We start from the raw sequence: 26,128 nt of genomic DNA, 5'->3' as shown, positions 1-26,128 counted from the left end.
GGCATTTCTGACTAAAATCATCTATCGGGAGTTTGCGACCGATACGGAGATGGCGCGACCAATTTTCGCGTCCCCTATTTGTTATGTACAGACATTTGCGAACAAGATTTGATTTTTCCAGAGTTTCACGACCAAAAAGTTCATCCGCGACAGGCTGGAGAATGCGCGTCGAGCCCGACTCAGGAAACGCGACCAAACTGGAAATGGCAATTCAGATTTTCAGGGCCACGGAGGAGACGACGCGGCTAGCGCAAATCAGGAAACGGCGCCAGCGGCAATACCAAATTGAACCATTTCCAGACGTTCGCGAGCGAGGTGGAGACCTCGCAAATAAAAAAAACGTTTGCAATTTTCGGGAAAGAGCGCGACCAGCTTATGAAAGTTGGATTTCAGTGACCTACAGACACCAAATTTTGCGCTTATCTAGACCAAAATTTGGCCTGGCAACAATTAAGGCAAGAAACAGTTCATTGCCCTACCATAATGAAAAATTAGGCAAAAAATTGAGTAATTCAAAACAAAAGACAAAAGTGTCATAAGCACAAGCTAGAGAGAACTGATCAGTTTCTACGATTTAGACAAATTTCTATCAACATCTGGCTTTCCCATTTCACGGTAGAGGAGGCGCCAAACTGTTGACCGACTGGCCCAAAAACAATTGAGTACAAAAATGTTGCTGGCGCAAAGTCACGGTTAATTATCTGTGCGTTACTCGACAAAGAGGAAATCTTATTCTTTCCTTTTTTTCGCCAACTATGATGATAACTGGTTTCTGTCTGCTAACTTTCAATCTTATCGTGGGTTTATGTGAACTGAAACAACTTGATACCCGTGATGATGGTAAGCAAAGTTGTTTCAAAAATTTCACATAAACAAGTTTCAAAATATGAAATTCATAACAAATTAAAGTAAACACCGTTATTTTCTGACCATCTAAATTTTTAACTGAATATAATCATGGCTCCAAATTTTTTTTCAAAAGATAAAAACAATAAGGATAATAACTATTCTCATATTGATATTGACGTTGAGAAAATTTTTTCTCACTCTCTTTTTTAATCTAACTCCACCTTTACACAAAAACGGTATGAAATTAACTAAAAGCGTTGAAAAATAAGATGGGTAATTATAAAAATGGAGTAGTTTAAAAGTTGAACAGATTGATGCTTTTTTTAAAAAAAATGTGAATAATATGTGGAATGCTTGCAAAAAGACAAAACGTAGAAAACGAAATGATATTCGCTCGGCATTTTGTTGCTTAAGACATAATTTTTTAAAAATTGTAAAACGAACAAAAAAACTGGAGTTTGGATTTTAAATGTTATTTAAGTGACCTCAGCCACACTAATTTCAGGTCTCAGTTTGACACAACAATTGAAATGATGAAACAAACAAATTTTCCATTTGTTTTATTTTAATTTTTTCTAGGTACAGACATCTTGAGGCCTCCTCCTTGTGGTAAGTCGAAGTTTCATTTTGATGTTTTTCTGAAATTATAAAATGTATTATCCAATTAATTGATAATTGTTTTTATTGTTGCATAACTATTGCCTAGTCTAACCTGCTTGTAATTTTTCTAGTTGAGATAAGTAATTAGATAAAAATTTCACTAAGTGACAACTTGAAGTAACCTTTAAAAAAATCCTCCGAAAATGTAATTTTCGAATGGCGACACTGAAAGAAAAGTTTCAAAATTGACAACTAACTGCTACAGATAGTGTTAAGTTTCTCATCTTTGACTTCCTGTACAAAACTTTACTCCCCATGAGAATTAATTGAAAGATTCAGCGTACACGAAGTTTTTACAGTGTGGAAAAAGTATTAGAAAAAAAAACAAATGAAAGCTTAAGTATCATACAAAAAAAACAACCTTAATGAAAAGTTTTGGGTTGAACAGAGTTTTAATTTCAGAGAAAACGTGTAATCTCATCAGCAACTACAGTTTCAGTTTTAGAAATAGCTTTACATTATGAAACCTTTTATATTAGATTACAAGACTACTCATGTCAACCCAAAATTCCAAACTTTATGAAGTCGGTTTCAACTAGTTCTAATGGCGGGATAACTCTGCTTACGGTCCAGCATATAGATAAATTCTCCAGAGCTCACAAAGTTTGGCCACCACAATGGACACAAAAATATGAGCTCAAAAAAATGAAAAAAAAACTTCTCATGAGCGATCTCAAAAAACAGAAAAAAATTTAAAAATCAGGCATAATTTTTTTTAAAATCGAAATAATGTCTACAAAATTAAAAATACAGCAAAACGCAAAAGTTGTAAGATCAGCGCTACATATTTTCCCCAAAATTATTTTTTTTCTAAACTTATACAAAAGTATATCACAACGATGACAAACGTTATGTTGTCAAAGTCAGTGTTTTTCTCATTTCTGGAAACACCAATAAATTAAGAGGAAAAGTATTGGAAGCACAAGTTTTACTGCGCTAAGCTTAACGAAACCCGGAAAAATAATTTCAACTAGAACCAGATTGCTAATATTAAACTAATAAAAAAATCAATATCGGAAACTTCAGAAAGTTTTTCTGAATTTTTAACACAAAAAATTCAAAATACGATCAGAAAAATTAATTGGTGTTGATACAGTTTTATATCCAGCAAAAAATAAAACCAAATTAAAATCTGCGTCAATCAGCTAGTATAGCTCAGTTAAATCACACTTATTTTTCCGTCTATTATTGGCAGAAAGAAATATGGTTTCTGAGACATATTTCGACGAAGGAAAGCACAATTTTCAATTGAATTATTTGATATTGCAACAGAAAAATACCCTGATTTTTTGAGAACAATTGTTTCAATAACTTCAAAAAAAAGTTTAGATTTGCCCTTTTCGCTACTACGTAAATTTTTGTTGAACTATTCCTCCTTAACTTTCTAAGGAAAATTAACGCATAAAAAATGAAAAAATTACTGCTGCACCTTTGTGGTAAAAATTTTTGTTTTCAAATTTTTTTTGGCCTTCAAACGCAACGATTCCTTTTCAGAAAAAGAAGAATTAAAATTACATTTAACTTCCTGGAGTCCCGACTGCACAGTTATAAACAAAACAGTTTGTGGAAAATTGCGTGTAACGCAAACAAGGAACTGCCAATATTTTGCTCAAAATCTCAACACAGGGAACTGTGACTGGATAAATGTTACCAGTCAGGAAAACGACACAAATATATGTAACGACGCAAAATTAGAGAGGCAAATAATTTGCCGACATGGAAATCATGGTAAGCGGAATCTTAATCATTATAATCAGTAGCTTAACTTGATAATGAATTCAATTCAAACGTAGGGTATGTTTGTGATTTGCAAAACTCAACTTCCAACAACCATTGCAATAATATAAATGGTTGACGCAAAAATTTTTTCCCATTTAGGAGATAACCTGTTGAAATTGCGTTTTTCCTTCAAACAAAGCCAAGGTAGTTTTTAACATGATTGTTTTTGAAGATGTTTTCTAAGGTCGCCTTTTTTACTGTTTCGTTGAGCGTAGAAAAAACTTATTCGTGAAACTTTTCAGATAACGTTAACCTGAAAACCAAATGTTTACTAAAATTTTGGAATAAAAAACAATATAAAAAAAAATCTGAAAATCAAGTTGGATGCAAAAAAAACCACATTCAATATAGAAATATTCTTTTATAATTGAATACTAATTTTGGACCAGAAATAGCTCTGCCCATCTCAAGTATTCAAAAAGTAATCCAGAAATGCTTGAAAACTTTAAAGTCATAATAAATCCAATTTGAAATGTTAAGACATCAGGAGTGGCAACTATCTGATCTAACAAATCAACCCACAACATCCCTTTTAATTCCCATCTTCACTATATTGTATTCAAAAATTGAACAGTGCACATTTATTTAAGGGGGGGGGGGGGGGGGGGGGGTGTTTGACCGCAAACGGGAAAGGGAGTTTTTGAATTGGCGAAAAGGTGAGAAATTAATTAAATGTTAAATAGGCAAAACAAATTTGAGTAGATTTAGATTGCGATTAAGCTGTAAGAAATGCTGAATTGACTGATAATTTATCAATTTAGTTGTCAAAAATATTGAGATTATGATCCATTATTTTCAAATATAATGAATTTTAAGTGAATATTAATCAAGTATAATGATAATAAAAATTCAGAAATAAATTGATTATAATGACAAAATCATGGATTTTGTTTTTCATTACAACAAAATTACAACAATAACTGATCAAAGTGACAAATTTGGACAAGGTTTTTTTAAATTAAAATTGATGTTTATCTTTATAACTCCGGTAGTAAAGTATTCGTATTTTTTTTAGTTAGTTTTCTAACTGTTCAACTTGAGTTTTGGCATCAAGGTCATGACCCAGCATTTATCACTATCATTTTTATAATGTTATTTGCAAACTATTTTAGTCCGTTTCATATTTCCAAATTTAATCGCTTCCATTAAATTCACCATTTGTTTTAAATTTTGTATCGTCAGCAAACAAATTTGATGCGAAATTCAGGAAAACTTAGATAAAAGCTTGAAAAAAAAACTCTCGATAACAAGCACTGCAGAACGTATGTGTTTATATATCTTAATTCACAACCAATCAGCTGACTTTCGGTATGGGTCATTTTGCTAGTTTTCATAAGTCATCCATTCTTGTATCAAGAAACCCATTCTTTTTGATAGTTTGAAGAGTATCTTCTAGGCATGACTTCAAGCAAGACTTGGTTAGAAGTGCTGTGCGATCTAATGCAAATGAAATCGGCAAAGTTTCCGCAAAACTTCTGCATTTTTGTCGTTACTCACTCGATTTCTAAACCTACCGATGTTCAGCTATGTTTTCAATAAATCGATATCCTTCAAATTGTCAACGCCACTCTGCTTAATTCATCGCTGATATTAACTCACCACCCCTCCACACATCCACCCTTTTATTTAACATTTTATTCTCTACCTCTCTCGATATTGAATCTCCCTCATATCTGGTGGAGTGGGTATGTTTGGTGTGAGATTATATTGAACTTTATATTCAGGATAATAAAACTTTTTAATACATCTGAATAGTTTACTAGCAAAAAACAAGGATATCCGGTTGCTGTGCAAGTAGCACAGAATGTTCCGACCACATTCTCAGTTATAAAAAAAAAACGTTTTTTTTTTCTTCGAGTTAGTGTTTTTTTCGTTCTTCGTGTGATAATGCCTTATACTAACGCGTACAATTTTATCAAACTCAGCATAAAAGAATCCAATTGTCTTCAAAAAATAACTAAAAAATTATTGAAAACATTTTTCGAAAAAAAATTTGCACTATAATGATGCATATAAATTTTGTGATATAAATAAATGGCTCCATTGTCTTAGAAATTTAAAAATTAACGAAATTTTTTGAACTTTTTTTCCGGCAGAGAAAAGCTAAATCTAGCTTCCAAAACTAGTTTAATTTTTAGTACAATCAAACTTTTTCAGCCTAAACTGCTTATTTCCATATATAACAAACGTAACTGCATTGTCTTACTCGCTCGAAGTTAGACGAAAAATCAAACCGGTTTTTATCGATACTAGCATTTTTTTGATAACTGTTTGATGCGGTTCGAATCATGACTGAAAGGGATTTAAGATGATATATCACTCGACCTATTCCATTGATTCTTTATGGTACATGATTTTGCGTGGAAAGCGAAAAAAAAAAGAAAAAACTAGAACACACCCTAACACAAAGCTCATCCCCATTTTCAATGGTCAGAACAATTATGATTTTAACGGCGATGATAATAACACTCTTATTTGATCGAAAAATATCTATGGAGTGTTAACGCTAGTATGGTTTAAGTAATTCGGTTATGGATTTTGCATAACTAAATTTTTTGAAGACTTAAGATTACATTATTTTTTATACCTGCAGTACTTTTGAAAAAAATACAACTCGAAAACTAGGATATCTCAAGAAACGCGTTTTTGTGTTTGCTGTCAACTCCCAGAGAATCGTTGATAAGAACAGCAAAATGTGATTGGCTAAAAACAGCAAATGATGAAGCAGGCGCGGATCCAGGAATTTCTTGGGGGGGGGGGGGGGTGGGGGGTTGGGGATGGATGGGGGATGGGGGAGGCTGATTTTCAAAAAAAAAATTCAAAATTTTGCTGACCTTCTTTGGGCCGACCAAATCACTATAAAAATCTTAATTTGACCAAAATTTCTGCGCCGTAGATAAATTTTTCAAAAAAGCGTTTTTAGGTTTTTTTTGGAAAATTTCGACCAAAAAGTCCCGTTTTCGGCGCGCGCTCCCCACTCAAAATAAGTATAGATTGGCGCCAAACGCGCCCTTAGAAAGTTTTAAGGTCAGTCAGCCAAAAGTGGATATCTCAAAATAGTGAAAAGGGGACCCTTTGTGTCGGCAAGGGGTCGAATCCCTGAGGGGGCGCCATCCCCCCTTCCCTAAATCCGCTTCTGTGATGAATTCATTTTAAAACATTTTGAAAACATTTGGAGCCGGAAATTTATGTGCGGAACCTTTTTGATGTTTTAGATCTTCGCTGAAACCATTAGTGACTAGAAATTGATTGTTATCTGCATCAGTGTGCTACATTTTTTGTGGTTTTGAAAGCAGGTATGGGCCAAAAAATGGTCCTCGACAGAACGGAAAGCTGCCGTATACAAATATTTAGAGGGAGAGCCTTCATAAATATTGGTTGCCAAAATTGAGGAAAAGTTCGGTCAACCACCCCTCTCCGCCGATCAAAGAATATAGCAATCATACCAATGAAAGTTAATCTAAGATGCAGCAGCTTTCAGTTCTTGCTTATTTCTTCATTTTTACTTCCATTTTCCACGTAATGAGTTTTTTGCAACCTTGCCGAATAGTCTGATACAGTGGCGGATTTAGGGAGGGGGGGGGGCGGATGCTCCCATTCCTCAGGAATTTGACCCTAACAAATACCGAAGGGTCCCCCCTGTGGACAACTTACCTATTTTTTTTTTCAAAGAGCGCCGGTGTCTTAGGCCTTTATATCAAAGAAAATTTTGAGGTGTGAAAATTCAAGGTGTGAAAATGCGTCTATTTTGAGGCCTCAAATTGGACTCATTTTTTGACTCGAGGCAGGTACCAGCTAACAGGTACCTGTCAACTTGCCTCAATCGCAGTATATAAACCCCGTTCAAAACTACCTAGCTCATTCTAAAATCTTTTTCACTGGACTTCACGCTGCCTTCTGGACTGGACCCCGGACTTCAACTTCAATCTTCCAGATGTCAAAGCGGACTGCTCCCAAGGACTCCAAGGCTTCTGGCTTCAAGACGCTCAAGGCTTTCTTCACCAGTGGACCCAAGAAGTCACCACCTTCATCCACTGCAACCACTCCTGAGCGTGACAACCCTGGATCATCCAACCCTGAGACGCCCATACCTAGACCTTCAAGGCTCTTAGAGCCATTGGCTCCTTTAGCCACCATAAAAGATTAATCTCTTTCATCAATTAGTTTTATATCTCCGCTCTCTTAGCAAGCTCTACACTCTCCATCCTACATTGACGTCGACATTTACAACTTCAGCTTACTGGACAGGGACATCTGCTGGTCAACCCTGCTGGACAATCAAACAAACCCCCACTGCAAGTTTGGCCAAACGAACCTGTGACAAAAAAGGCAAAACAAGAAAAGCGAATTCTTGGCCCCCAGCAAATTTGGCGCTGATTCACATCCACAAAGATGTAGAAATTAAAGTGGAAGAGGTCATCGACAGATTTGCCGCAAAAAATCGAAGACTCAATTTTGTTTATTTTTGTCTCCATCTAGCCAGTAGATTTTTAGTATGTCAACGAACGTTTGACGATTTTTGGGTTAGCAACGAATCTAAAAAAAGGGCCACATAGCTGGGTTTCAATCCCCAGACATTGTGATTACAACAAAATCGGGGCTAAAAATATTTCCTAATTGTTTTAGAGAGTGTTTTATATCAGATCCCTTATAAATTGTTTCACTCTCCTCTCGCTCTCAACCGCTCATAGTCTGAAATGAAATACTGGTTTGTAAATATTTTCAATTGTTCAGGGTACATCTGTAGCTAAAAAGGTCTTTGAAAATTTATACAAAGTTAATGGGCTTTGCGTCTCCAAATCACAGTTCCTGGGGATAAAGTCGTCATATTCCCAATTTTAGGGCTCGGTAGAGTTCGTGTAGATCCCAAACTTGCCACTCATTTTTCCGGGTCTACTCATTTTGGTAAAAAAACACTCGTATAGTAGGAATGGTTCAACTACGGAAGTTTCTTTTTCAACCTCTTTTTTCTCTCTTTGTTTCTATTTTTTCGACTTTTATTCGGCTAATGATTACTTGACAACCATTTTCGCCAAAACTAGCGGACGGCTGTGTTTCTCAGAAATATCTAGTCCAATATTGAAAAAAAAAATTGAAAACTATACAACTTCTGAACCATCTTTGTTTTTTTTGTCATTAATGTTTTTAGTGTCTATTTTTAATCAAATTTGTAAAAGTTGGCTGTGCCTTCCTTTGTAAAAGTTGGCTGTAACTACTCACCAGACAGACCCAAAAAAGTCCCCATCGAACGCATAGATCCTTGTTATTGTCAAAAGTATTGATACATTGTCAATCTAAATGCCTTTCCAAAACTATCATGATTTATGCAGCGTCAGGAGTGTCCTAAATAAGTTTACTTTTCTGTCTACTTACGATATCAATACTTAAAACTTCTTTTTGCTCTTGCTTTAAACATGTTTCCAAAGTGAAACGTGCCACGCGCCATTTAAAACGAACTTAATGAAGCTCATCAAGTAAAATCTTCTAAAGTGCCCTAGATATTGAAACTAACAAAGGTTGTGACCAGAAAAGGTACTGATGTACCCATCACTTCGAGTGAGCTTACCCAAGCCTCACCAGACTGCCACAAAGCGATGATATGTCCTATGCAGACAAAACACTTGCAGTCAGGTTCAAATGACTTAACTTACTATCGTATTAATCTGTGTATGAAAACAGTTTTCATAACAAGTTTTGATGAAAATCAAAAATTGTAACAACGTATACAAAAAAGACTTCCTGACTGGTGCAGAGCAAAACAAAACGAGAAATTATTGTTCAGATTTTGTTAGATTGTTTCAGAAAATGTCACCCTACAAGGACAATTCAAAGGTTTCATTTTCCCAAGGTCTAAGGTCTTATTTTCATATTTCCGTTATCCCTTCATTTTTCCTTCCTTCTCGGTCACCTGCATTGCTCCAATGCTTCTTCTCCTGTATCATCATTCTAATACTTTTTTCCAGCTTCATTGTGTAATTCTTGCAGAACTCTAACAAAGGTGCGTTCCGTGATTCAAATTCTTGTTCAGCTATCCTTTGTATGCAGTAGGATAGAATGTCCACGTTCTCTTCCAAGTGCTGGTAGATAATGTTCTGTGAGCACAGGCTCACGTATCGCTCCAGGTCAGCTCTTAAGGCTCTACTTCTTTCGTTTTCTGGCATTCAAGATATTGCAGACACTCGCTTAGCAGCAGTATTTTTTGGAAGGCATCCGGTCCTATAACCAGCTGGAATGATCGGTAGGTTTGAAGGTTTCAGGTTTTGACACTTCGCGCGTTCATATAACCACGTTGTCATAGCAGCAAGAAACCAAATCATCAATATCTGCCAAGCCCATATGCTACCAAGTAACTTCGGAATCTTCGAGGTTTTACCGAATAATTCCAACTTACGATTCCTTGTTTCGGGTAACCTTTATTTTCTGCGCCAAGCAGTGACAAGATTGTTCCCGTGATTCAAGATAATTTTGCTCCGGTTTCTGTATTCTGTAGCGTCTAGCAGCAGCTCGTCACCTGTTGTGTCTCTTTTACGTTCCCTTCGCTCGTATGGATGAATTTTTCTCCCACTACATCTTTCAGTTCGTACATTGATCTCTCCGGGATGGTTCGAAAAATCTCCGTCAAGAGTTAATACATTATTTTCAACATTTTGGTTAACCTTACACACTTATGCTTTTTGAAAAGTTGATTGATCACCACATGTTATATCGTCACAACCAGAACCACCATTCTTGTGGGGTAATTGCCGTTATAATATGGTACTTCGAACCAGCAGACCTATGGTTTCTTCTTTCGCTGTACTTCAAGATCAAACATTTCAATCTCGAGAGCTTCTCGCCAGCCTGCAATCTTTTGCTCTTTTTATAGAACCCAGGAATTAACTAAGGAATGTCACGATTTCGTGTGTCTGCCACAGAAGTTTCATGACTCATTGTTCTCTAGGCGATCATCAAGTTCACTTTACACGCCATGGCAGTCCGCTACCGGTTAATTTTCTTTTTCATCCGCCCTGTTTAAACTCCGTACAGTTTTTCAAGTTGACTCAGTGATTTAAACTGTGGCCTCTCCCACACGAATGACTTCCAGTTTTTCCTTCCAAATCATCGAGTAATTTGGAGGTTCCGTGGGTGTTGTCTCATTCTGTATTCCAAGCGCTAACGCCACCAAGTGATACATTCACGCCAAGTGAAGCTGATTTTAGTCGTTTTTCAGTTCCAGATCAAATTTTGAAGTTATGCCCCAGATGTCCCGGGTTCGGATTTGAACACCACAAAAACTTCACGAGTTCGCACATTGTTATCAGGCTAGTCTTCGATAAACTTTCCCACGAATCAGAGCTCACCTTTCCTTTCAGCTCCTCCTGAATTCTGCTTAGCTGCAATTTTTGAGATGTTAACTATTCCATTTCTCGCACTCGTTTTGCCCAAATTCGAGAACCACGATTGCTCAATATCAAAGTACGCGTTCCTGGCTGCATCGTCCAGAAAAAGTGATATGATATTCAGGCCACGCCTGGAAACTACTGAAACGATTTGGGTTTCCAAATGTTACGTTTTCTTTGAGGCTTCTGCTCTTTTCAGGTAATTATCGAGTCATTTTCAGCTGCTTGTCGGAACATATCCTCACTCCATCGAGTTTCCAATAATTATCCATACAATCGTTGCCACGTTCAACTCCTCGGTGGGTTGGTACCTTCAGTTGCATGTGTTAATAGTGATCCTTGTCTTATGGCTTTCATCCATTGTTCCACTACAGGAATTGGGTTTCGTTCCACATCAAATCTTGCAAAACAAAGAGCGACCTTTGGCTTGGGCTAGGCCACTGCAGAATTGTCCTTAGCAATCATGATACGCAGGATTTCCATTTATTGCAATTGATGCTCTTTTGATTTGGCCACTCATTAGCTTCATATTCAGTTCAATTTAATACCACCGCAATTTCACTGGCAAATCTGACTTGTTCAGGGAGCTCCTAAGCCTGCCGTATCTGTTGACGGCCTGTTCAACGTCGTGTGGAAAGACTTCCAGAGAACGGTCCTCCAAGAAGCCTTTCATTATTTCTTCAAAGCCCTTTTCATTGGCCTCGGACGCCATCACGGTGCCGTTGTTTTTTCGCTTTAAAATTGATCCAGCCACTAACTCCTTCCGGCTGTCCTGCTTATTTTTCCTGTTGTCGCAAGTCATGAGATTCCCTCTTGATGAGGGTCTAACCTTCTACATCTTCAACTAGCCACCAGCGTGGTCACCCGTGTGGACTGAGTCAGGACAGTTTGTCTTTACATTTTCCTGTGAGCTATGCTTGTTCTTGGTGGCTTGAAATCGTCCAGCCCACAGCTTTCGCACTGGCTATGGAGTTGATCTCAGGGTAATCGCTCCAGGTCAGCGTACGTATCGCTCCAGGTCAGCTCTTAAGGCTCTACTTCTTTCGTTTTCTGGCATTCAAGATATTGCAGACACTCGCTTAGCAGCAGTATTTTTTGGAAGGCATCCGGTCCTATAACCAGCTGGAATGATCGGTAGGTTTGAAGGTTTCAGGTTTTGACACTTCGCGCGTTCATATAACCACGTTGTCATAGCAGCAAGAAACCAAATCATCAGTATCTGCCAAGCCCATATGCTACCAAGTAACTTCGGAATCTTCGAGGTTTTACCGAATAATTCCAACTTACGATTCCTTGTTTCGGGTAACCTTTATTTTCTGCGCCAAGCAGTGACAAGATTGTTCCCGTGATTCAAGATAATTTTGCTCCGGTTTCTGTATTCTGTAGCGTCTAGCAGCAGCTCGTCACCTGTTGTGTCTCTTTTACGTTCCCTTCGCTCGTATGGATGAATTTTTCTCCCACTACATCTTTCAGTTCGTACATTGATCTCTCCGGGATGGTTCGAAAAATCTCCGTCAAGAGTTAATACATTATTTTCAACATTTTGGTTAACCTTACACACTTATGCTTTTTGAAAAGTTGATTGATCACCACATGTTATATCGTCACAACCAGAACCACCATTCTTGTGGGGTAATTGCCGTTATAATATGGTACTTCGAACCAGCAGACCTATGGTTTCTTCTTTCGCTGTACTTCAAGATCAAACATTTCAATCTCGAGAGCTTCTCGCCAGCCTGCAATCTTTTGCTCTTTTTATAGAACCCAGGAATTAACTAAGGAATGTCACGATTTCGTGTGTCTGCCACAGAAGTTTCATGACTCATTGTTCTCTAGGCGATCATCAAGTTCACTTTACACGCCATGGCAGTCCGCTACCGGTTAATTTTCTTTTTCATCCGCCCTGTTTAAACTCCGTACAGTTTTTCAAGTTGACTCAGTGATTTAAACTGTGGCCTCTCCCACACGAATGACTTCCAGTTTTTCCTTCCAAATCATCGAGTAATTTGGAGGTTCCGTGGGTGTTGTCTCATTCTGTATTCCAAGCGCTAACGCCACCAAGTGATACATTCACGCCAAGTGAAGCTGATTTTAGTCGTTTTTCAGTTCCAGATCAAATTTTGAAGTTATGCCCCAGATGTCCCGGGTTCGGATTTGAACACCACAAAAACTTCACGAGTTCGCACATTGTTATCAGGCTAGTCTTCGATAAACTTTCCCACGAATCAGAGCTCACCTTTCCTTTCAGCTCCTCCTGAATTCTGCTTAGCTGCAATTTTTGAGATGTTAACTATTCCATTTCTCGCACTCGTTTTGCCCAAATTCGAGAACCACGATTGCTCAATATCAAAGTACGCGTTCCTGGCTGCATCGTCCAGAAAAAGTGATATGATATTCAGGCCACGCCTGGAAACTACTGAAACGATTTGGGTTTCCGGTAATTATCGAGTCATTTTCAGCTGCTTGTCGGAACATATCCTCACTCCATTGAGTTTCCAATAATTATCCATACAATCGTTGCCACGTTCAACTCCTCGGTGGGTTGGTACCTTCAGTTGCATGTGTTAATAGTGATCCTTGTCTTATGGCTTTCATCCATTGTTCCACTACAGGAATTGGGTTTCGTTCCACATCAAATCTTGCAAAACAAAGAGCGACCTTTGGCTTGGGCTAGGCCACTGCAGAATTGTCCTTAGCAATCATGATACGCAGGATTTCCATTTATTGCAATTGATGCTCTTTTGATTTGGCCACTCATTAGCTTCATATTCAGTTCAATTTAATACCACCGCAATTTCACTGGCAAATCTGACTTGTTCAGGGAGCTCCTAAGCCTGCCGTATCTGTTGACGGCCTGTTCAACGTCGTGTGGAAAGACTTCCAGAGAACGGTTCTCCAAGAAGCCTTTCATTATTTCTTCAAAGCCCTTTTCATTGGCCTCGGACGCCATCACGGTGCCGTTGTTTTTTCGCTTTAAAATTGATCCAGCCACTAACTCCTTCCGGCTGTCCTGCTTATTTTTCCTGTTGTCGCAAGTCATGAGATTCCCTCTTGATGAGGGTCTAACCTTCTACATCTTCAACCAGCCACCAGCGTGGTCACCCGTGTGGACTGAGTCAGGACAGTTTGTCTTTACATTTTCCTGTGAGCTATGCTTGTTCTTGGTGGCTTGAAATCGTCCAGCCCACAGCTTTCGCACTGGCTATGGAGTTGATCTCAGGGTAATCCAACGAAAAAAAGACTAACGATCCGGTATAATTAGTTCAACCTTTTGGTAGTAAATTTCGTCATTGTTGAGAAACTCTATGGAATCTTCAGCATGCGTTGCCACCTCAACTTTCACTGCGTAACTCCTTCCGCAACTTCCAACACTATCACCTTCTCTTCTTTGGGCCATTTTAGCCTGGAGTGATCATTCGTCCTTGAAATCACTTCCTTTCAAGGCTCCGCGGAAGTTTTCGTCCTTCTCGACGGTATAGCCTTAATATCTTTGCGGCTCCGTACGTCCGAGAATGTAAAATAAGACGTAAACAGGGCAGCGCCAATCCCTCTGAAGAAGCGCGGCTCCATGTTTGCCCTCAAAAACTTCATTCTTACTTCGACACCATGCGAGGCGCCGATTCGAAGAGCAAGGAGACGGGAAGTCAACCCGAACAACAATCTGCGGTTAAAGCGGTTTTGGGTTCATCTTCCAGGCAAATGTTCTGAGCCGGCCAACCACGTTTCTTCAATCTCTTTTAAATATGCATAGGCTTCTGGCCACGCCGGGATCTTCGTGGGATTCAATGTTTTTTTTTACTAGTAGGCTTATGCTCCAGAGGGCCAGGGTGAGGGCCAGGGTATCACAGTTCACTCCGAGGCCATTATCGGTTTTCAGTAAAACTAAGCCAGAGTCTGCTATCTTTTCGAAAAGCATGTAACTGTGATAAAACAATTGAAACAATTTGAGAGACTTTTTCCTCCTTCTTGTAGTTGCAGGATATTCAAAAGTCCTTTAATTCACATAAAAGTGATTCAGTATCTTGTACATTTGTTCTTCCAAGTTGTCTCGGTCGGGTGCTTCATTTTATATCCATCTCTTCAAGTTTCTAGTCAGTCACTTTTTTCTTTGAGCCCATAGTTGATATCTAGCTTTCAAGTATATTTTGATTACATTCAGTTGCCCGCTGATTTTTTTCTGGTTTCTGCACATCGTCCATCTATTTGACAGAACATATTTTCGTCATTGGTTTTGTTTCTTTTTCAAGATTTGTGCGGACAATACTAGCACGTCGGAGCAACCTAGTGGGAAGTTTCAATAGTTTGATAAAGTTAAACTCATCTGCAGCATGATCCAATACTAAACTCTCCTCGTCCAAAGCGTATCTGTTTTGATCAGGCCTTGAGGTACTTTCCTGTATAGTCAGTTGTGCTTCCATTTGACTAATAAGGAATGTAATGCCAGTTCAAACATATCGAAGCTGGATATTATCTCAGAAGTATTTCCCCAAGTCTCGCCTAGGGAGCTGACGCTCGAGGTCGTGGATTCATTGGAAATGTAAAAGGAAATGTTCCTAACTTTTTTCAATTACCTAGACAGAATCTTATCCCAGAGTGCTTTGGTTTTTGAAAGCCCGGAAAAACCTTCCCGTCAGAGTTTTGCACTAACTGACTCCTCGGACAACAACGTGTCAGCTTCTTCATATTGATTATACTCCCCTGACAAAGCTCTATAGCTGTATGAACCCTTTGAGTCCAACTCAGAGACTGCTTCATTTTCAACGAACCAAGTTCTCCTTTCTGTACTAGTTTCCAGAGTGATTCTATTCTTTTGAACATGTGGATTACTCCCTCCCAGCCATTTTTGCTGAGACCTTCTCATCAGCACCTCCTTTGGAATCGAAGTTATTCGCTAATATTCGACTGACCGGCGATCGCGCTCGATCTGATTATTCCGGATAATTGTGTTCAGTGGCTAAGAGTCTTCTGATGATCTCAGTCCCTTCATTACCGACCACTGTACTTCTTTTTTGGGTTCCTGTAGGATGACTTGATTTATCAAGCTATCTAGTGATTTGCAATTTGTCATTCTTGTCTTTGTCTATATTGGAGAAGCCGTCCATTCTTTTTGCCGGTTGGGATGTGTTCCTTCGAGTTGGTCACAAGTCCTTGTTTTCTTGCTGATGCTGTCAGAATTCTGATGTTTATCGCATTTTCTACCATCTATGATCATGTGATAGCCATCCAGTCTGACTATAAAGCAATCAATTTAGATTTGTTTCAACGAATATGTTTTCAACCAAGCGAGGGCTCGGTTGTGCACGCAAAATCTAAAAGGTTCGCTCACCAAGTAAGCTGTATTTTTTCAACAAAAGTGATAACTGCAAACCTTTCGGCTTTTGATGCACCAAATTTCCTTTCGGTGTCTCTATGAAATTTGCTACCATAAACTATAGGTCACAAGATTATATTTTTGTTCAAATTTTGTTATTGACTGAGAGTGCCAAAAATTGCCACCACGGAAGCATCAGTATCTAACGAACAACCCCTTTTTGTGAATATAACGAAAGATCGAAGCCTGGCATGGCTCACAATTGATATTTTTATAGAAAAACTAAGCTTCTTCGATCCTGGTAAGCTCCTTGCCATAGTTTTGCATAAATTGATGCAATTGATATATTTGGTCTACATACGCCTTGACTAACTGCTGATAGTAGTTGGCAAAGCCAACAAAATTTATCTTTATTGTGTCAGTTTCCGCTGCTTTCCGTGTCAGCCCTGCTCGGACCACCTCCGAATCCGTTTGATTCCATGTCTATCTACCATGGGAACCAGATACTTTATGATCTTATCAACAAGTTTTTTTTGAATCATGCCGTTAATCCGTTGTTCAAGTCCATGGTTACATCGAAGATTCGTATGAAGTCCCGTCTCGGGAGGAACTGGACAGCTGATCCTTGTGAAATGACCGGTGTTCTTCTAAATAGATAGATATGCCGTTGGCTGGCTGCACCTAAATGAATTAAAAAATAATCACCAAATCCGACCTATCGAAGCCCATTTGCGTCCAAAAGCCTACAATTTTTAATCGCAAGCTGCTTGTCTTGCACAAGTGGCATGCGCACTGCCAGTTCAATCTCAAAGCATGGCGTTGTGCACAATGCGTCTCAGTTTCAATTCTTCATGTCCGATGTATATTTATCCCACCTGATCATCCGCACCTGTTTCTTATGCCCTGGTGGAAATGTTGATATCATCATCCTTCATCAAGATTGGGTAGTGCCCATGGACCTTCATTTGGTGTCCGTCTACCTTCACCAAACTCGTGCTTCCTGTCATTAGTAGTGCCCTTACTGCTTTTGAATCTAAGTTTGGTTTTTTCTCGTGTAATTAACGGGCGTCAGTGTCCAAATTGACCAAAGTGATTTCTGATGGCTCACTCAAGTTCTTCACTAACTGATGCCTTGCAACTGTTATGATCGATCTTAAACTTTTTCCATCTTCAGTGAATCTAACTGTTTTCCCAGAAACAACACTCACTTTTAGATCACTATTCTTTGTTAGGTCTTTCTTTTCGAAGTTCGTGGTCTTTGAAAGGTAGTCTAGTCACTCCTGCAGTCCCCCTTCTCTAGAAATGGCTTCAAACATTTAAAAATTTCTGACTTCTTTAGTTATCAGCTCTTTGAAGCGCAGTCAAAGTGGCAGGATCTGGATTCGAGGCGAAAGCGTCTTCAGGTACTATCTCGACTCTCTTCAACGAGAAGATCATTTGAAACTAGTTTCTTCCTTGACTCGGCCCCATTCAGCCACTGCATATTTCGCATCAGCCCTTGCATCCCAAAACAGATAACAGCCTGATTCAAAGTAACCCTTGAAACTTCAGAATAAGCGCTGCAGACCAAACTTCATGATAAGTCCTGTCAAATAGATCTAGTAATTAGACTACGATCAAGGAAATCACCAAAATATTCAGGCTCATTTAATACGTGGTTCAAACATCAAAGCATATATCGTGTTATCATGTGTCTTCGAAGGTATATCTGTTTTTGATCTTCTTTGGGGCATGCATGGTCATTTTACATCCAAGAGGAAGCCCCCACTGCAGACCGCGCTTGATTCGACAGATCGATTTTGGTGAAGCTGCACTGGATTGACCACGTTTCTCAGGCTCTGAAATTGAATTCGGATCGGGAATGCCTCTGCAGATATGAGATTTTGGAAGGCACTTAGTTTGCCCATGTCGTCGGTTTTTTCCGGCGCTTCCTCTGGCCATTATCTTCAGCATTTCATCAAGCTTCTCCATCATCAGCATATTCTTTGCGTTCAACCGATCTGTCATTGTCGACATTGTATTGCTGATCATCCGCTTGTGTTTATTGAAGAGTCGCTCATTCTCGTGGTTCTTCGGATTTTCATGTACATCAGCTTCAGTGGCAGCCACACATAAATTTTTGCAGGACCTTGCTCAATCTTCTAAATCAACAAAGCTTGATCAAAATCGACTGGCAAACCGAATGTTAACTTTCATCGTTCAACTTCTCATCATCATACTATGCCTCTTTGTCTACTGTTCCTGTTTTCCTTGTCATATCCTGTCGAATTTCCTCAGAGCCCGCCATCACATCTCCACGCCTATCAATCAAACCCTTTGTCGAGACTAGTATTGGCATCAAACCAAGTGTCGACGATATCATGGGTGCATGTAGTCTGTTACTAGAAAATGCACCATCGCTCGGTGTCCTGATTGAAATCATTCGTCTTTTCAATTTTGGGATTTTTTTGGGGGGTTTGCGTTCATATTTTTTTCCCGCTGACTGATGCTCGACATCGTTGCAGTCTTGCTCTGTTTGGCTAGAGAGAACTGCTCTTTTTTCGACCATCGTTTTAGTTTCTGATTCGGCTGAACATCGAGACTGAAATTACTCTCTCATGTTGGCCCTGGGACATACCGAGGCAGGCCTCTTTTACTGATTCCTTATCGTTGTCTTTCTCTCTCTGATTCGTAGTTCTTTTTCCTCAATTTTTAGTTTTAACTTATCAAAAAACGGTGACGATAGTTCAGCGAAACACATATTTTTTTAAAGAAAGTTTTAGGTAAAGCCGAAGACTCACCACTGTTTCTCTCCAGCGACTAAATGTGTCTCGATTGAGGTTCAATTCTTTGACTTTTAAATCAAGATGAACTCGCAATAGTGAAACAATAAGGTAACACACAATAGTAAAAGTTTAATCAGACAAGACACAATACCTCAACCCAACACATCGCTTGGATGACAGATACTTTCGTATCAAAATCAAATTACCGCTCAGGTTTATGAAATCACCGCTATATCAAAAATCTTTTTTTTTTGTAAAATAGCAGGTTGGTTGGCGTGACATTGAACTGAAACTTTGTCTTAAAAAATTTCCCCCAATCTCAGAAGTAGCTCAAGGCAACCACTCATCAAGACTTTAAACTAAATATTTAATCTGGTAAAACGTTCTATACAACTGGGAAAGTCCAATTGTACCAGAGAAGGGAACATCCAATTCACTTCTCAAGTTATTTTTATGCACCTCTTACTCTCACCGTGTCTTCAAAGTTTTCCGGGATTGCCTGAGCTGTGTTGTCATTTGACTCAAGAAGGAAATCACACGTTTAGTTTAAGCATCCGAGAACATTGTTCGGGTATTCTGACACACTCAATTTTGGACCTAAAGATAATCGCGAACTTCGAAGGATTTCTCTCTGGAGAAAACTTAGGTGTAAAAATTAAATCTCCGTTTCCGAGGGTGCTTAGAAAAAAGGGCTTAATTTATTTTGGAGAGTACCTATGGGACTTAAGTTTTACTTCGGAGGGGACCTAACACTCCGAGTTGTTCGTAAGGTTCTTATTTCGATTTCAAATGGTGTCCAGTGTGTACCATAAAAGTTAAAGAGATGTAATTTTTTATCGCTAAGATAACGCTTAAATGTCTTAAAAGTTTTAATTTTATTTTGGAGGTTTTCTCTACGGGGGTACCTAACAATCCGGATGGTTACAATATGCTTATCTGATTTTTGTTTCAATGTTTTTAAAACAGTGTTAAATGAACCAGTATACCGTCACGGAAGAAAAAAAATTACTTTTTGAAAATTAATTCTTGGTTAGCAGGGTACCCAAACCCTAGACCCTCCTAATCGGAAAAGTTGAAAAAAATCCTTGGTAACCATATTAGCCGTTATGTGTTGGATAACGTACCGTGTTAAAAAAACAAGAAAACTGTCGACTCAAGGCTCCAAAAAGAGTAGTAGTCTTTGAGTAATCAATAAAAATATTTTGTTGAATTGGAATTTTTTCATATCTATTTAGGTCATTAGATGCTTTTTTCGCAATTTTTGTTTAAAGCCTTTTCAAATACTTGAAACCAGATCAGTAGCACAGTACAGTAGTATATTGACCCCAAAATTGGCCCAAAATTAGCTTGGAACCAAAGGTCTGGCCAACATCTTTTGATTTGGACCCCTCAAGTCCTCTTTTTTTCTGATCTTAATATCTCTATCTCATTTTACAAAGGTAGCTAAAAAGCTGCCTCAAAACAAAATTTTTAATTAAGTTCGTTACGCGAGCATTTTATTACACTTCTTTTTTTTTTATTGCATCCTCTCAAAAAATTTAAAAACTTGACTAAAAAAAATCAGGATCCTTTTGAAAAAAAAAAAAAATTTGTTCTCAAATTTTTATGAGTCTTCTTCTGCCCAGTTTCTTTTACAAGGAGAATCTAACGACCTGTTTTTTCTTTGTGCAGAAGCTCATGCCCTTTGAAAAAAACTCAGTAACCTAAAGTTTTGATATAAACGATTGTTTCAAAAAAGAAAAATTTTTTCGGGTTCAAAAAAGGGGATAGCTAATATATAATATGTACTTGATTAGCGTTCAGTTTTTATTTTTCAAAACTACGCCCTACTTCACTCCCACTATCGAAAATTTGCTACCGTTGAGGGTGAAAGTGACCGGTCCCAATGTACCACCCACTAAACTAATTAGAACTAGTGCTCGAGCAGAGCTGAAAAAAATCTAACGATAACCAATAGTTGCTTGATTTCAGTTGGTTCTGTGGCACGTTCTGTACCCTCCAGTCACCGGCAAATTAATTATTAACGTGCTGAAGTGCTCAAACACCATTTTAGTGAGGATATATAACAAACAACAGAAAAAAATATTGTATCGATCAGGAATGCTAAAAATCAAAATCAAACAACACCAAAAAAAGTCAAACCGCATCTTTAGGTTTTTTAAATGTTTTTGGTCTTTTCGTGTATTCTACTGGTCTTGGAATTTTTTGAGTTTTTTTATCATTTTTTGTTATTGTTTGTTTTACAATAAGTTTGTTTAGGATAACTTTGTTTTCTTATTTATACAGTTTTTTGTTCCTTTTTACGATTTCTCTTTGTTTGTTTCACCTCTCAGATACTTGAGAGAGCGCGTTCATTCATCTCACTTAAGCTTCCGATCCTGGGAATTTTTTAGTCTTATCTAATATAAAAAGCTAAGTCGCGCTAGATGGAGGGCCAGAGCTCTTGGGCTAGCCCAAAATAGGACATTACTGCCCTTAACTACAACAGTTTTTTTTACTCGTGTCTTTTTCTGATCAAGAGGTCCAATTGCCTTAATTAATCACAACCAAGAGCGCCTTAAAAACACAACAATGTTACTTTTGCCTATAGACTAGAAAGCAATTTTTGGTATATTTAGGGGTCAACGAACATATTAAGATTTTTAGACAAGCAGCCAACGAATCCTACTTAGCTTTCAGCACTTTGCTATTATTAACCACTCTGGGTCTCGAACCCGCAGACACTGGGATTAAATCAAACCACAGGGGTAAAATTTTGTTATTATTATTGTTCTCAAATCAGTTATATATCGGATCCATTATAATTAGATTTCCTCATTCTCTACTACTTATACTCTGAAATGAAACACTCGCCCGGAATCAAGCCCAATCGTTCAGCAGTAACTAGAGGGCTTCAAGATATTTTATAAAACTAATGGGCACTGTGCGTCCAATTCTACAACTTCCTGTAGATAACGTCATTGTCCTCCCAATGTCCGCGTTCGGAATGGTGCGGTTCGATCTCGAACATGCCATTGAGTTTTCCGGCTCTACTCATTTGGGGGATTAACACTTGTGTCGTTTGAGCGTTTCACGTCCAGAAGCTCCTTTTTCAATCGCAATTTCTCTCTTTGTTTCGTCTGTTTTTCGGCTGTTGTGTACGAGTCAATCGATTTCGTCCAAAAATGGCGGTTTTTTGTATTTTACTTACTCGACAATGAACAAATACAAATGATAAGGTTCTCGTTTCATTTTACTTTTTAAAAGGAATTTAATTACGAGGGCAAGCGGTTTCCACATCAGGCAAAAATTAGATTTGTGCTATTTTTTTTATCTTCTCTAAAGTTTTGGGTTCCACGGACAAATAGCTAAAACACTTTATTGCTCAAAATCGCTCCAAAAAAGGCAATTTTGTGGAATCCACAACAAATTGTGTGGAATCTGGAACCAGTTTGTGGAATCGATGAGCAAATAAAAATATATTGGTTTAGTAAACATAGGCTGTCGCGGAAACCGCAACTGTAAGTAGAAACCGCAAGCTGTAAGCGGAATCCCCAAATTGTAGGCGGGATCCGCAAATTTTTGGGAAATGCAATTAAAATTGCGGAACTTGCTTACATTTGTGGATTCTGGAACAACTAACTGTATTCACTCTTTGCGGAATTCACTGAAGTTTTGTAGGTGGAATCCATTTACATTTTGTAACATATTTAAAGACTTGTCTGTGGAATATCAGGAACATACAGACACAATTTTTTGCGCCTATCCAGTGCACAGTTCGGCCTCGTAATGTTGATATGGAGCCCGCCCCAGCAGAAAACCAGATTATTCGAAAAAGATTACTTTATCTAATTGCGTCCGTCTAACGGGTTTTTTGTTGAAACTTGATCATTCGGAAGTTTTTACCCTGTCAAATGAAGCCTTGATTGGCAATTGCTATGTTAGAGTTAATGGTCACTTTGATTCTGAAGTGAAAGCTAAGTATTTTTCAAAGTTCTCTTTTCAGAAACACCTAAAGGCGGTGACTGCCCGAGCTCTTGGAATGATTTCTGTCCAAAGGGACTTTGCGTGTTTCAAGAAGAGTTAATGCTAATAAAATGCGGGTAAGTAGTGTTTCTTGTTTCCACTTTCAGCAGACTATAAGAGTATGAATGCTATAAAAGTTATTTATGCAATCTAATAAACCAAAAATAATTTTTGAATCTATCTAAAAGTACAAAAATTAAACTGAAGTCAAACAAAACCTCGAATCGCATAGAAAATAAGATGCAGCCCAAATTATAATTGTAAAAAAGCGTATAATTAATTGACAAACTGAAATCCGGGAGAATATGCTACTTTATGATAACCACAAAAACTACTATTCTATGTCTTTGATTTAAATCAATTGCAGCCTGATTGGAAACCTACCTTCTCGCTTCTGTATATTTTATTTTTTTAAATATTAAGATTTATTAAAAATTTAAATAAGTTACAATTTGAGGCACTTAGCACAGTGGTAAGGCGTGCACTTTGAAATCGTCAGATCGTGTATTCGATCCCATGCCATGGCAATGATAGTGTGTGAGGACAAGCTCTCACTTGACCTCCAGCTTCAGGTCTACCACAACCTGACCAAATTTGGCTGCAATAATGGCTACCACGTCAAAGTTCTAGACGGAAAAAAACGTTCTTGAGTCGCAAAAAAGAGCTTCGCTCAGCAAAATAACACTGTCTGGAATGTGGGGAGATAATACAAATGGACTATCCTCGGCAGGACTGTTAAGGCCTACTGATAGCTCCTCTGCAGTTCGCAGGAACTACAATTACTATTATTAATTTAACAAACCATGGTTCGTTTCAAAACCCTAAAAAACAGTGTAACCGAAAAAATTCAACTAAATTTAGTACAGAATCAACTAAAGTTGGCAAAACTGAATTTAGAACAAGACTAGTCTGAATTTCTGATAAATCTTAGTTCTTTCAAACGATAGCGACAAAGAAAATTGATGGGCTGAGAAACAAGTTCCTTTTGATATAACGTTCTTATCAATTAACGTATTACTTTAAGCGTAACGTTTGATTAACTAGGAAAGTCCAAATTTATCTTTTTTTGGAATAAAAACAACAATTTTTGTTCCTTTTTTGATTCTGTTTTGAGAAAAGCGTGTTTTAAATTTCGATTGCTTTTCGTTTTTTTTTCCGATTAATTTCAGTTTAAGTTTAAAGCACTGTGTTCAAAAATGGCTCAATGCTATTGAGAGATAAAACTTTTTCATGTAAATTGAGCCAAAGAGTTCGGGGCCTACCTGGGTTGACCAAATACGGTTGTCATACAATTTTTGTAAATGGAAAATTGTTTATCAAACAGTTTCGTTCAATTCCATACATATATAAATTACAATAAAACAAGGATTCTCCACTACAGGAAACCCACTTGGTTCAAGGGAAAAAATCTAACAGATACTCGGCAATTGAGTAATAACTCTGTTAGATTTTGTGTAACAGATCATTCCGATTTTTTTGAACAAAAGCCTCAAAATTTTTATATGGCTTAAAATTGTTAGTTCAAATTTCAACAGTTGAAAATTTTGGCCCTTTTTTTTGAAATATTGAAGTTAATTTTATAGTATAAAAACATTTAAAATCTCTGGTATGAAAAAATCAGCATTAACTACGTCATAGACAAACAAATGCGCGAGTTTTTGCATGCGAGTTTTTTTTCGCGAAAAAATATCAGAATATTGATTTTGTGATAAAAAGATACAGTGGTATTGCAAGTGAAAATTGAGATGAAACAATTGCCTTGAAGTTTTGTGTTTTTCATAGTTTTTTTTCCATAAACTTCGTGTTTTCAACTTTACGACAAGCGGTTTTCTTCTATGAAATTTTTTTGATGAGAGTTTTTTTGTGTTTTGACTTTAACCTGGTCAACGACTTAATGTGCGATTTCAAAATGAACCTTGAGCTAAATGTTCCGCAAAATACAAATTGATATCAAAAGTTTGAAATGAGCCTTGTTTCGTTGGCAAAGCGTTCTGATACTCATTTGGTTCATATTTTTTGAGCAACCCATCTGCGTAACAACCGGTTCAAGCTTCTAGTTGATGACGACCGTGATTGTCACTAATACAAATTGGTAATCCGTATCAAATTGAAACTGCTTTTGGGTACCGCAATTTAATTCGTTCAATTTCTGTGAAAGGTAACCGGGTTCAGTTCCATATAAAATAATTGATTATAATACATCTCCTTTAGTTGGATAAAATATAAAAACGCTAATAACAGCTTCTATATATAGAAATTGACAGCTTTTTTCCAAAATAAACAAAAGTCCATGGAGTAATTCTTGGAAAACATGGTTTGATTGAATTTTTTTTGTATAGTGAGATTAAATTAAATCTGTCAAAAATGCAGGCCATTTACCAACAACTTTTTAAGTACCATTATTCCTAATAATTAGCTAATGTTTCTGCTAATGTTTTTGCTAATGTATTTCTAATGTTTTCAGGAAAGTCAAAAACTAATAACAAAATGCGACCCTCTGAATGAAGCTAATCGATGCAGTTCTTTCCCCTTAACCTAAAAACTTCTTGGTAACTGTTTTTCCGGACGAACACAAAATATCAGTGAAATTCATACCATTTATTTTTTTTTGGAAAAGTGTAATTATACAATTCGATAGTGCTGAAAAACTCATCTAGCATTTTCATAGAATCAAAAGAGTTAGTAACTTTTCCATAGAGCATTGCTTATCAAACCTTTTCTTTCAATTTTTTCTTCTATGGAATTTTAGAGAATTCTTGCGTTTTTTCATGGTATGGAATTGAAGTATAAGCATTTTTGTCAACCCTGGATGATTTTTTCATACATTTTTTTTAAGGAAAAGTTTTTTCTCACTGATAGGTTATGGAAGTATATCATATTCTTTGTGTTAAAATAGGGAATACTTTTCAAATTTTAGGTGCGGATGTTTTTCCATTAAAAAAGTGAGCTCCCATGTTTTAATTTGAGGAATGAAATCATAATTAATCCTTTGATAATCCTGAATTTGAATCCAAAATCAGACACCAGTAAAATGGGTTCTTATTCATTTATACTTATATGAGGGTACTAAGAATTTTTGGTCGTTTACATTGGCTTGACCGTAAAGTCATAGTGGACCTCGGACTGTTAACAAAATAAAACAAAGCTGAAAAAAGTCTCGATTACCTAACAACACTACCTTATTTTTTCCTCTGTTCTTGGTTTCTCGCTGCTTAAATGCAAATAAAAAGTTTAATATTTAACAAAACCAATAATTGACAGGTGTGATGACGAGAAGGGAGATGAAAATTGCAAGAAAGACCAGTGGTACATTTGGAAATACAAGAAACCCACATCTAAAACCGGTGAATAGTAATTTTTAAAATACCCATTAATAAAAT

Source organism: Symsagittifera roscoffensis, chromosome 10, assembly GCF_963678635.1.
Source record: "Symsagittifera roscoffensis chromosome 10, txSymRosc1.1, whole genome shotgun sequence".
Lineage (NCBI taxonomy): Eukaryota > Metazoa > Xenacoelomorpha > Acoela > Convolutidae > Symsagittifera > Symsagittifera roscoffensis.
Note: the sequence above shows the minus strand (reverse complement) of the source record.